Source organism: Felis catus, chromosome D1, assembly GCF_018350175.1.
Source record: "Felis catus isolate Fca126 chromosome D1, F.catus_Fca126_mat1.0, whole genome shotgun sequence".
NCBI classification, from domain to species: domain Eukaryota; kingdom Metazoa; phylum Chordata; class Mammalia; order Carnivora; family Felidae; genus Felis; species Felis catus.
In genome coordinates, this window is record NC_058377.1 from 78,920,511 (window position 1) to 78,933,546 (window position 13,036).

The following is a 13,036-nucleotide window of genomic DNA, read 5'->3' on the forward strand; positions in this document are numbered from 1 at the left end:
ATTTATACATAGAATAAATAATAAAGTTAAAAATAATTTTCTTTCATTGTATAAAGCTTGGATTATACAGAACAATTCACATAATAAAATTGAAATTAACCATAATATCTAATGGCACAAGATCTTTTTTGAGTTTTATCAAAAATTTTATTCTAGATTTTTAAGTTTTTCAAAGAATTTCAAAATAGAGAAACAAGAAACAATCAAGTAGGTCTTTCTGGAAAAAAAGTCTAAGTTAATGTAGCAATTTCACCTTAATTTTTGAGCAACTATGCCAAGAATTCTAATTGCTAGCTTCTGTGTACCACATTTGACATTATGTGTTTACAATTCTTATTTAAATGCTCTTTGTACATGACCAGCTCAGCACACTGCCCTGTCACCTACACATCTGATGGCTGTTCTTCCTGTTGGCCCACAATTACTTAATTGATTAAGTTGTTTCTTGCGTAGGATTTTCCCATATATGGATTATCTTGCAGATTTTTCATGTGGTTTGGATGTGGAAATTTCCATATCTTTTTCATTACATCCTGGGAAATTAGTCACAAATTCCAAAAGTGATTTTTGTTCTTTGTCTATGTTAAACAGCTGTTTCTTTTCAGTTAAATTCTTTGGTGTGCATGCGCACGTGTGTGTGTGTGTGTGTGTGTGTGTGTGTGTGTGTGTGTAAGAAAGAGAGAAAGAGAGAGATTATTGCTTGCCTCCTTATTTTATTTTAGTTTAGCTTTCCAAAGATTTATTGAAGCAGAAATGAGTTGGTCAGATACTTGTTGGAAAAAAGTAGTTTTAATGGTATTCAAAAATACTTTTCAAAAAGCATTCCAGCACAAGTTTTCTTCATAAAATAGATTATGTTGTAAACTTTTTTTCTCAATCTTTTAGGAGTGTTGATAACTAGAGGCTATTTCTATTCCAAATCTATCTTGCGCTCCTGAAAAATTGCAGAAATGCTCCTGAAAGCTGTTTCTTTAAGATAGGGATTTCCTTTTTATTCTTGCTGGTTATATATTGCTGCACCAGGTGTGTGCAATTTTCACTCAAGGTCATCATGATTCTGGGAAATTTCATTGATAACCTGTATCTCTAGTTTCAACCATCATAATCAGAAGGGTCCTTTTTGAGAGAGTGTCAACCAGAAATAGTGAATCCAGATCGGTTTCCCTCAGATTCAAGGAAGAAAAGTTTGGAAGGGGCAGAGCAATCCTGCTCTCCTCACCTTCCACCAGTTTCTTATAGTTGGCAGTTTCAATGTCAAGAGCCGTCTTAACATTCAGTAGGTCCTGGTATTCCTGAAGGTGATGAGCCATTTCTTCCTTCTTGTTCTGAATCTCACCCTGCAGGTGGCCAATAGTGTCTTGGTAGTTAGCAACTTCAACAGCAAAGTTCTCTTCTGTTTCATGTATCTGGCATTCAGAGACTCACTAGTTCCTTTGAGTACAACTACTTCACAGGTGAGGGACTGCACCTGTCTCTGGTACTGATTTGACTCCTGCTTCACCTGGCTCAGGGCATCATTACTTAGGTTAGCGGTCCCAAAGGTTAGCAAACTTGGACTTGTACTATTCTGCAGTCGCCTGAAGGTTCTTGGCAGCCATGCTTTCGTGCGTACATATATTTCATATATACAGCAGGTGTACATCATGTAGGGCTTGCCTACTTATTTTAAAATTAGTTTCACTTATAATGAAAATTCTGAGATCTCAATTTATTTTCTTTCCAAACACTTTTCTCTCTTTTGTTGATATTCTTTTAGAAGGACATACCTGGAATTTTACATAAATATTCGTTGTCTCAACAAGTTCTAGCTGAACATTATCACGTACTTCAGTCACCTAACCATCATACCTTTGTGTTGCCAGGGCATTTCATGAGGGCTTCTTTTAATATTTGTTTAAACGATAACTTTTTGTTACAGTTTCATTACTGATGTTGCCAGCTGTCTATGGTTATTTTTTCAAGTGTATTGCCTCACTCTTGGTTTGTGTATATGTAAAACCTTATTTAATAAAAGCCACATTGTGGGAATTAGGATTATTATGAGATATGTGTATGGCACTGAATCTATATAGTTCCCTGAACACATTTATATAATTTATTTGTGCCCTCTTTCCCTATTCTTCTCTACTCACCTCCACCTTTACGGTACCATACATTTTTCCTATTCTCTTTTGTAACATTATTCCTAAGCTTCTTTATTTCTCCAGTACATGATACACAAGGAGGGACATTTTTGAACTAATATGTATTTGTTTATATTTTTTGAATTACACAGGGACATTTTTGAATGAATATGTATTTGTTAGATTTTTTGCCTTTATTTACTGCAAAAGGCATATCTTTATATTTTCTTAATATCAGGCTAGAGTTGAAGATTTAATAGGTGAATTTACCTTGTTAATTTTTTATGATAAATATGCATATTAAAATATATATACATACATTTTATTGTATATGACACCTTTTTGTAGAAAGGATTTGAGGTAAAGTACAAATTAAATAGATGCACACATATGTATATATGTATATGTATATTTATGGATTTGAAAAATTAGCAGAAAATAAGGATCATAAAAAGGAGGAGGGAGAGACATCCCAGAAGGGCAAAGTAATTGAATATTATAGTCATTTCTGAATATTGTTATAGACAGGAATATTCAATAAGTTAATATTAATCATTTGATATAATCATCAGAATAATAAGATATTTTCATGACAACAAGTTGTCAAACAATTATTTTGTAGTTTTACTTATTTTCTTGGAATGCTTTTTGAAAACACTTCCAAATTCTTTTTTGTTTTAAAATTTGTTTTTAGATTTATTTATTTTTGAGAGACAGAGTGAGACAGAGGGTGAGCAGAGGAGGGGCAGAGAGAGGAGACACAGAATCTGAAGCAGACTCCGGGCTCTGAGCAAGCATTCAGCACAGAGCCCAATGTGGGGCTTGAACCCACCAACAATGAGATCATGACCTGAGCTGAAGTCGGACACTTGACCGAATGAGCCACCCAGGCGCACCTCCAAATTCTAATAATGGCCCAAGATGGCTTTTTTTATTAGAGATATGCTTTCTTAAACTGAGGCTATGTGTATTGAAATTAGAGACATATTTATATTGATAGAGTAAGTAGTAAAAATAAAGAGACCACTTTTTCCCTTAAGGACAGCTTCATTCTTTATTGGGTTAGCATATTTTCTAACATAAGAATCATAAAATAAGCTTTCTTCTTTGTATAGGTAGGGTCTACCTCAGTTTTTAGCTTACAATTTGAAACTTTTATTTTGCTGCCTAGCTTTATTTTTAAATAAGGCAAGCTGTGTTAGATAAAAGAAATACAATGTTGAGCTACCCGTGTGTTTGTTTTCTTCAAGAATAATAATTTTATGTATCACAAATATGCTGGTATAGCATTTTTGTTGTTCATCACTTTATACTTCTATAAAATACAGCGAAAGCTCTTATACATATTTATCATACTCTAAAATGATTAAAATTATTTATATGTCATTACAGAAGAATTCATCAAAAATATGAATATTGAAATCATAAAGGGTGCCTGGGAGGCTCAGCTAGTTGGGTGTCAGACTCTTAAATTTGACTCAGATCATGATCTCAGATCGAGCCCCACATCGGGCTTTGGGCTGATAGTGTGAAGCCTGCATGGGATTCTCTCTTCCTTCTCTATCTTCTTCTCTCTCTCACAATAAATAAACATTTAAAAAAGGAAAGAAAAATCATAAAGAAAATAATAAAAATAAATTAGATATATGAATTCTTATTCTTCCTAATAATGCATGAAGTACAAGTAAAAACAAAGTATAATGTTTCTTATACAACAAACTTGCAAATTAAAAAAAATTCAGTGCTGACCAATAAGTAGTCACAAGCAAATTCTTCTGTATAGTCAAGGCAGAGTACCAAATGATATAACTTTTGAGAGGACAAGTTGTAATGTCTTATTAAATGTTAATGCATATACTGTACTAATTATGCTTTTTGCAGTTTATTTTATGTATTTTCACGAAAGAGAAATTATATAAATATGCTAATATCTGTAACACCTAGAATAATAATAAGTTAACAGTGCTTTACTTTTCAGAAAATTTATTTTATTTTTTTTCATGCTAACAGGTATATAGACCTCACTCAAAAGAGCCAATCAATCAAATTGTGCCAAGATTATAAATATATAGAAAGTTTATCTATCTATTGATCTGCATGAGATGAATTTGTAACTGTAACTTCAATTGTCCTCTTATTTATATTACCATTACACCAGTCACTTTACCCAAGATTCTAACTGGCTTCTGCCAAGTGCATGCCATTCTCACATGAAGTTAATCTGTAGCACTTGCTTATGCTATCTGTATTATATAGGAAATAACTCAAATAAACTTAGCTTTATTGTCACCATCATCTCCATCATCTATATGACTTTCCTTCATCATCACTTTTCATGCACACACACTCAGACACACACAACACACACACACACACACACACACACACACTCTCACAAGACATTTAAAGCTAAATGGATCTTTTAATATTTTCCAAAATAGAATGGAGTATTATGCTTGCAAGGGACACTTAGAATACTTTGATAGATATGCAAGATAAGCATGTAAATATTCTTACCGTAAGAAACTTTTATCTTTGAAATATATATAGTATTTACATTTTGTATTTTTAAGAGTATGGCAAGATAATGTCATAAGCACTGAAATGTATAAATCATCTCTATTTTCATGCTTCAGTTATACATAAACCTCAGGCTAAGAACTCAGGGTGTCTTCTGTAAGACTTTATTGAGTATGGCATCTCGTTCAGTGAAGAGCACGGGGATGGAGGCTGGGAAAAGATGAATTTGAAGACTGATTTTTTTCATGATCTTTGTAGCATGGTTATTGTCCCATTCTAAAATGTTAAATAGATTATCATGAAGACAGAACAAAACAATACAGAAAAAGTCTGACTAAAAAATGAAACTTGTGTAGCTATCACAAAGCACAAAGTAAAACAATCAGCCGTGAGTTGAGGGCATCCTCTCACAGATTTCAGTCCATATGATGACTGCCTGCAGAAAGGAATATTAAATAAGGAATATCTTAGTTTGAAGTTTGCAGTGTATCTTAGTTAACCTACTACCTCCTGGTGTTCCACGCTTCTAATAATACAGTATGGAGACTTCCTGAAAGAAGATCGAGGTTAAGGAAAAGCTTGCCTCTAGACAGAAGTTTCACTGAGGGAGATTCAAAAGTTCTTCAACTTTTTGTACCGTTATCATCTTTCTTTACTTTTGCTCCATCATTTATCCACTAAGGAGTGTGGGCCTATGTCCACTTTGACCTTTCAGCTTGAGCAATTCAAAGGTCAATATATTTGTACCTCTATCTAGTCTTCTATATAAGACAGTGATGCTATACTTTCGTGTAGTGGGTGTGTGTGTTTGTGGGTGGGGTGGAGGTGGAGTTGAGGTTATATAATTTGGCACCAAACAGATCTGTGTGCAACTGTTATTTTTTCATATGCTACCTAATTCCTTCGTGTCAACTGACAAACGTAAGGACAGAGACCAATCTATTAATGATGGCAGAGCAGAAATAATAGTAGAGCACAAAATATTGAGTAGCTTCACACTCCATGGATCTCCTACCTTTGCATTTTTTTAAACATTTATTTATTTTTGAGACAGAGAGAGACAGAGCATGAACAGGGGAGAGGCAGAGAGAGATGGAGACACAGAATCAGAAGCAGGCTCCAGGCTCTGAGCTGTCAGCACAGAGCCCGACGCGGGGCTTGAACTCACAGACCGTGAGATCATGACCTGAGCTGAAGTCAGACACTTAACCTACCAAGCCACCCAGGCGTCCCTACCTTTGCATTTTTGATACATGAGAAAAACAGTACCGTATTTGTTAAGGTTTAGACTGATGCATCCCTTAGATTTATAATAGGTTTATTTTGACCCATCAGTGATGTTAGTTTGCCATGTATGTTTCTTTAGCTGCCTAAGTATCATATAAAATATATTCTGGGGGCGCCAGGATGGCTCAGTTGGTTAAGCGTCCGACTTTGGCTCAGGTCATGATCTCACGGTTCGTGGATTTGACCCCGTGTCGGGCTCTGTGCTGACAGCTCAGAGCCTGGACCCTGCTTTGGATTCTGAGTTTCTCTCTGTCTCTGCTCCTCCCTCACTCACACTCTGTCTCTCTCTCCCCAAAATAAATAAACATTAAAAAAATTTAAATATATTCTGTTTGATATGCATTTGTGATGTTATGAACAAAACAAGTGTGTGTGTGTGTGTGTGTGTGTGTGTGTGTGTGTGTGTGTCTAATGCTGCAATTCATGAGTATAGCTACCTTCCTGGGACATAGAGGTAGAAGTTAAAGGACTAACTGTAAAGGAAGGCATGAGATAACATTTTTTCTTGTAAAACACTAAACCCATACAGATATTACAGGGCAGTTGAGCAGAGGAAGTGAGACCAGATACTAAATTTCCAAAATTAATGAAAATATTTACCTAAGGACACTCTGGAAGAATACTCTTTATAGAGTGTGATAGATGATTACATAAAATAGTTTCCATACAATACTCTAGTTAATTGGCTTAAAAATGATTAGGTAATAGTCACTTCCAGTCATAAAAAGATTTGGTCCACAGTTCTGATGAATGGCTGGGTCACTTTTAGCAGTTCAGTAGGTATTTATAGATCTGTGCTGAAGATTAATGCACATTACATTTATTTGTCCTGACGATTTAGGGGGTTAATCAGCTAGATTTTCTCAAATACTGTGGGAAGAAAGATCTGGAATTGGACTCAAGGAAAATGTATAAAGGGTAATACTGTCAAATCTCTGCTCCAAGAAAATTAAAATAAAAATAAATGTATTTCCTTTATGTACCCACCATGCCAGAAAGAGTAAATAGTAATCAAAAATCCAAATAGTGGCATTCTTAACAGTTTGATACTTTGTCAAAAAAACTACATTTGTCGGGGCACCTGGGTGGCTCAGCTGGCTGAGCATCTGACTTTGGCTCAGGACATGATCTCGTGGTTCGTGAGTTCAAGACCTGTGTCGGGCTCCGTGCTGACAGCTCAGAGCCTGAAACCTGCTTCGGATTCTGTGTCTCCCTCTCTTTCTGCCCTCCCATGCTCACACTCTGTCTGTCTGTCTGTCTCTTACTCTCAAAAATGAATAAACATTAAAAAAAAACACCCTACATTTGCTTACATTGTTTCATGCTAGGGTGAATTTATTTATTTATGCCCCCACCCCATCTTCTAAGAGAGATGACATATTAATGACATATTAGATGGATGTAAAATAGTTGTCCAGGAAAACTGATTCATTTAAGGACAAAAAGTTTCATGTGGCTCATTTTATTTAATTAACATTGTTGTGAAGGGGGAGGTCTTGGATTACTCTGCTTTAAAAAACCTGCTAGAAACCACTCCAGACTGAACATATCTGATAAAGATGAAATATACTTTTGCTCTATTTTCAGATTGGAGTAACTGTCTAACTGACCATGTCCTCAGGTAACAGATACACCAGATCTTGAGGGTTACTCTAAATCCAATGGGAAGCATGCATAGTTGGTTCATCATTTCATTTGGGAAGCAGACATGGGCATATAGCCACAGCAGAAATAGCAATTATTTCTGTGAAACTTTTCCTTCTTATACGAAAGCTATATACTATACCTTTGTGTGAGACCAATTATAGGACTTTATCTGAAATTTTTGACTAAAGTAACTATTCGCGTTACTGTTAATGGCAATTTTATGGGTATCAGTTGGGAAAGTCACAATAATAAAAAAGAAACAAAATTGCAGTTGCTCAGAAAAGAGAGATCAGGAGAAGAAATCGAAGCACTGGTTTAGAAAATCTTATGAATATTATTCTGAATGATTGAATTTCTAAAATTGTGGTATCCTTTTAATATTCAAATTACTTTATGGAACTTCTTCAATGATTTAAGGTTTATGAATACCTATGAATCAATTTTATTGCTTTGATGTACAACACATCACTCTCATTACACTGACTCATAGATATTTTCTATTAATAATTCCTACAAAAGTCACTCTGGAGTAAATAAAAACAGAAGCTGCCGCATACATTCTGTGTTAAAAATATGAGCCAAAATCATGTTATGGATGTTCCGTTGAGGAATACTTTTGGAGTTCTATTTTATGTTATTTCAAAACATTTTACTAGTTTAATCCACTATTCATATTATTTTAGAATTAGATGAGGAAAATTATCAGAGAATTTCATTTTACTAAATAGACAAAATTAAGTAGTAGAAACAACTTCATTAGAGCAATGCATCTAGACTCAAAACAGAATTTTCATTCATTGTTCCCCAACTTCCTACCCATTACTGAGTTCCCTGTATGGAAACTAAACAAATTAAAAACAAATAAGTTGTTTTTAATATGTTACAAGTCCCTTTATAATTGCCACTAACTTGTTCTTATTTTATTATCTGGAGCCAGACCAGTACTTCTTTACTCCCTGTGTGAAGTTTCTCCAGTATACATTCTTAGCTGCTACATTTTTCTTTAGAGATAGCCCCAAATAAATCTCAGTATCCATTAATACTTAAAACAGAGATTTTTTTTCTCATTCAAAGAGAAAAGTGAGCAATAAATGAGTTTATCACCTCATGTCCCCTTGAGCTTTTGAATACAATTGTACATGGAAAGTCTATTTCTAAAATTGCATGATTACTTTTATGATGACTGGATACGTGAATTGATTCCATAGCTGTATTTGGAACAATTTTTAAAGATTTGAAAAAAAATGGGGAGCGCCTGGGTGGCTCAGTTGGTTAAGTGTCCAACTTTGGCTCAGGTAGTGATCTCACGATCTGTGAGTCTGAGCCCCATGTGGGGTTCTGTGCTGACAGCTCGGAGCCTGGAGCCTGCTTCAGATTCTGTGTCTCCCTCTCTCTTTGCTCCTCCCCCACTCGTGCTCTGTCTCTGTCTCTCTCAAAAATAAATAAACATTAAAAAAATTAAAATAAAGATATGGGGACATCTGTGCTCAGTTGCTCCTTTCATGTAGAATTTTAAGACTAACTCGTAAGTTACATTATCAATATGTGGCTATGCCTCTATTGTTTCTACAATATAAAAACTAGGACAACTCAAAGTTTTTCAGCAGTTGTATTCTACGAGTGATTTGATAACTGATGTCACACCGCTCCTGACATTAACTGAGTCTAACTCTGTCCCCAATTTTAAGTGAAAAAAAGATGATATGAACATGAGTCACTAGGGCAATTGTCACAGTACCAGAAAGTGAATTGAGATTTTTAGACCCAAAGTAACATAAAACTTTTGAAATGATAAATCACATCTATAGTTATAGTCTTATAAATAAAAATCATTGTTTTAAAGAATAGTGAAGTTCATGCTAAATCTTGCTTTTATATTTTTACAGCCTTAGAAAGGGAAAAAAATAGAACTGATGATAATGATAAAGCAAAAATTTTGGCATCTCATTTCAGTTTGAATGACATATTATGTTGCTTTCCTATAAGATGAATCCTTAAAAAATAATATTTCTTTTTTGATTCAAATATGCAATTGTGTGTATTTTTAAATCTGTTGGTTTGAGGAGGAAAGGTTAAGGTTGCAAAGGTTTTAATTTTTCACAAAAAAGTAATTATTATATTGTCAGGGATGAGAAAATTTTGTTGTATTAGGTGGGACCTCATAAAAGGAAATGTGGTCTATTATTTAGGGGATGGATATTATCTCAATATATAAGATCCTTAATTTTACTAACATTTTAATTTATGGAAACACTAAATTACAAAAATGTGAGCAAAGGTTGACATAAGTGGGTAAAAATTAGTTACCCCAACCTCTTTATATCCAGCCAGATTCTCTTTTATGTGTGATTGACAAAACATAATTTTTTATGTAATATCTTGAAAGTGTATACCCATGTGGATTCCCTTGGGAAGAAATAATTTGGATGTGCAATAAACTAAAAAATGAATAAAAGTTTTTATAATGTGTGAAAAGGGTTAAATAATATTTTTAAATTGTTTATTCCATGTTTTAAAGAAACTATCCAAAGGAGAAATTTCAAAATATATTTTGTGCTTAGGATTAATTGATCTTCTTATATCCGTGGGTTTTTAGTTTTCATTACATTGGAGACATATTTTTTTATTACTTATACAAGTAGTTTTCCAGATTTTTTCACTGAAAAGGATATATGTATGTGTATGATTATCCCATGGCTCACTGATGCTCTGTTTATGTTTTATTTTCTAATCTTTCTGTTGTTTATTTTTTGTCTATGTTTCATTTTAGATAGCTTATATTGTTATGTCTTCAAGCTCACTAATATTTTCTTCTGCAGTAAATGATCTGCTCTTATCCTCAGCTATTGCATGTTTTATTTCAGACAATGTTTATTTTTCTAGCTCCCAAAGTTTGACTTAGGTTATGTTTGGGATTTTCTATTTCCTCCATTCAAAATCTCAGTATTCCTCTACTTTCTTGTACTATGTATAGTTATAATAACTGCTTTCCTGTTTTTGTTTATTAATTCTATCATCTGTGTCATTTTAGGGTCTCTCTCTACTTTTTAAAAAAATTTTTAGTATTTATTTCTTTTTGAGAGAGAGACAGAGCACAAGCAGGGGAGGGACAGAGAGAAAGGGAGACACAGATCTGAAACAGACTCCAGGTTCTGAGCTGTCAGCACAGAGCCCACAGTGGGGTTCAAACCCTTGAACTCTTAAACTGAGAGATCATGACCCAAGCTGAAGTCAGATGCTTAACCAACTGAGCCACCCATGTGCTCCATCAGGGACTCTATTAATTCAGTGTTCACCTCTTTATGGATTTTATGCTTTTTTGCATACAGATAATATTTTGATTTGAATACCAAATGCTGTGAATTTTGCTTTTTTGGGTATTGGATGTTTTATATCCCTATAAACATTCTTGATCTTGTTCTGAGGCATAGTTATTTTGAAAACATTTTGTCCCCTATAGGCTTGTTTTTAAAATCTGTTGATGAAACGAGGGAAGCTATAAGTTAGGACTCATTTTACCTCACAACCTAGCTAAAATCCTTCTGAGAACTCTACCTGATGTTCTGTGAATCATGAGTTATTTTCCATTTTGGCTTGTGGCAATAAGAATTATTCCTGACTATGGTTTTGTTTCAGATTAAGTGGTAATATAATCCTTATAGATTGTTTTTTCATTAGTTTGGGTTAGTAATAGTCCTCACTATTATATGTGAATCATTTCTCAGCTAAGAGCTCTAGGAATTGTTTTTGCAGGTTTCTGGAGCCCTCTCTTACATAGATCTCTTTTCTATGGTGTTCTGCACACAAGACTGTAGCCACCATGACTTACACAGATACCAGTTCTCCTTCTAGGTAATTGCATTTTTACCATAGAGACTTTTGAGATTTCCTTTCTGTATTTTGGTCACATGTCCCTGACCCCTTTTGGTTTGAATTCACTATGTAAATTGTGTCTGTTAAGTTCCTGTTATTTTCAACTCAGCTTCTCTTTTGAAACCTGCATAATCCATAGGTAAAAAGTTAGGAAGAGTTTAGATAGTTGGCTATCTACTCCCTCTAAACTCCCTCTAAACTGATGTTGTTTTCTCTTGCTTTTTTACAAAATGTTTATTCATTTTGAGAGAGAGAGAGAGAGAGAGAGAGAGCGGGAGTGAGCATGAGTGGGGGAGGGGCAAAGGGAGAGGGAGAGAGAGAATCCCAAGCAGGCTCTGTGCTGTCAGTTTGGAGCCCAGTGTGGGGCTCGATCCCACTAATCATGAGATCATGACATGAGCTGAAATCAAGAGTCAGATGCTTACCAAACTGAGTCACCCAGGTGCTCCAGTGTTTTAACTTTGAATTGTATTAAACAATTATTCCTCTTTATGTTAACATTTAAATTATTTTTCATGTTATTGTGGCAAAAGGTAAAAACTTATTCCAAGTTTTGCATTATTTTAAGCCAGGGGTAGGCAAAGTACAACCCATAGGCCAAATCTGGTCTTCAATCAGTTTTTATAAATAAAGTTTTATTGGAACACACCCATACTCTTTGATTATATATTATTCATGACTGCTTTCACATTATAATGGCAACACTGAATAGCTGTGACAGGGCTCATATATCTAGCAAAACCTAAAATATTTACTTCTAGTCCCTTACAGAAAATGTTTGCCAACCCGGTTTTATGCTTTTTTAGTACCTGTGTGTTAGGGGTGCACTTATATATAGTTAGTTTTCATGTATCAAAGCCAAAATTGCATCTGTATTAAAATTCAGCTATATAGCTTATAAACTATTTAATTTTATCCAAGTTACTTGACCTGTTTAAAACAGCCAAAATTCAAAATGGGAATATTTATACATTTAGTACTTATAATTAGGAGTAAATAATAAAATGCATAGAAAGTACTTCATTCTAGTACACATTTACTAAAGACGTTTATTTCTCCTTTTACTAGAATGAACCTCATCAAGAACAAAATACAAAATATATACATTTTATATACAAAATAAAAACATATATACATCCGAACCATCATTAGATTGGAAGTCTGTTCTCTTTCATTTTTGTCTACGTGTCAATGTTAACCTGGAAATACTTAAGTTCTTCTAAGAAGCAAGTACTCATACAAAATCTTTAACAAGGATCCAATTTTTAGACTGAAGCTTATAGGCAAATTAGATAACCTTTATAGCTATGAGATATTATAAAAACTCTTTTTATAAGTCCGGACATGTTTTATAGCAAGAATCACTTTTTTCCCCCCAAAATCCATTTGTTTCAAGGTAGTTTTCTCTTTCCTTTTTTCTTCCAGAGGTTTATTTACCATTCCGTACATATTGTGTCAGATACCCAGAGGCATAAGTGAGAATGTCGGTTGTGAGCTGGGCTGCAGTACATTCATGCCCACACCATTTCTGTAGACTCCCCCACTTTTGCATTTTAAGTGCGAAAAATCCATTTTCACATTTAACA

General features: G+C 34.3%; 1 pseudogene; it reads right to left on the minus strand.

Annotated features, from left to right (window-relative positions):
• Positions 1–666: 666 nt before the first annotated feature.
• LOC101099833 lies at positions 667–1,598 on the minus strand (annotated as a pseudogene).
• Between the last annotated feature and the right edge of the window lie 11,438 nt (positions 1,599–13,036).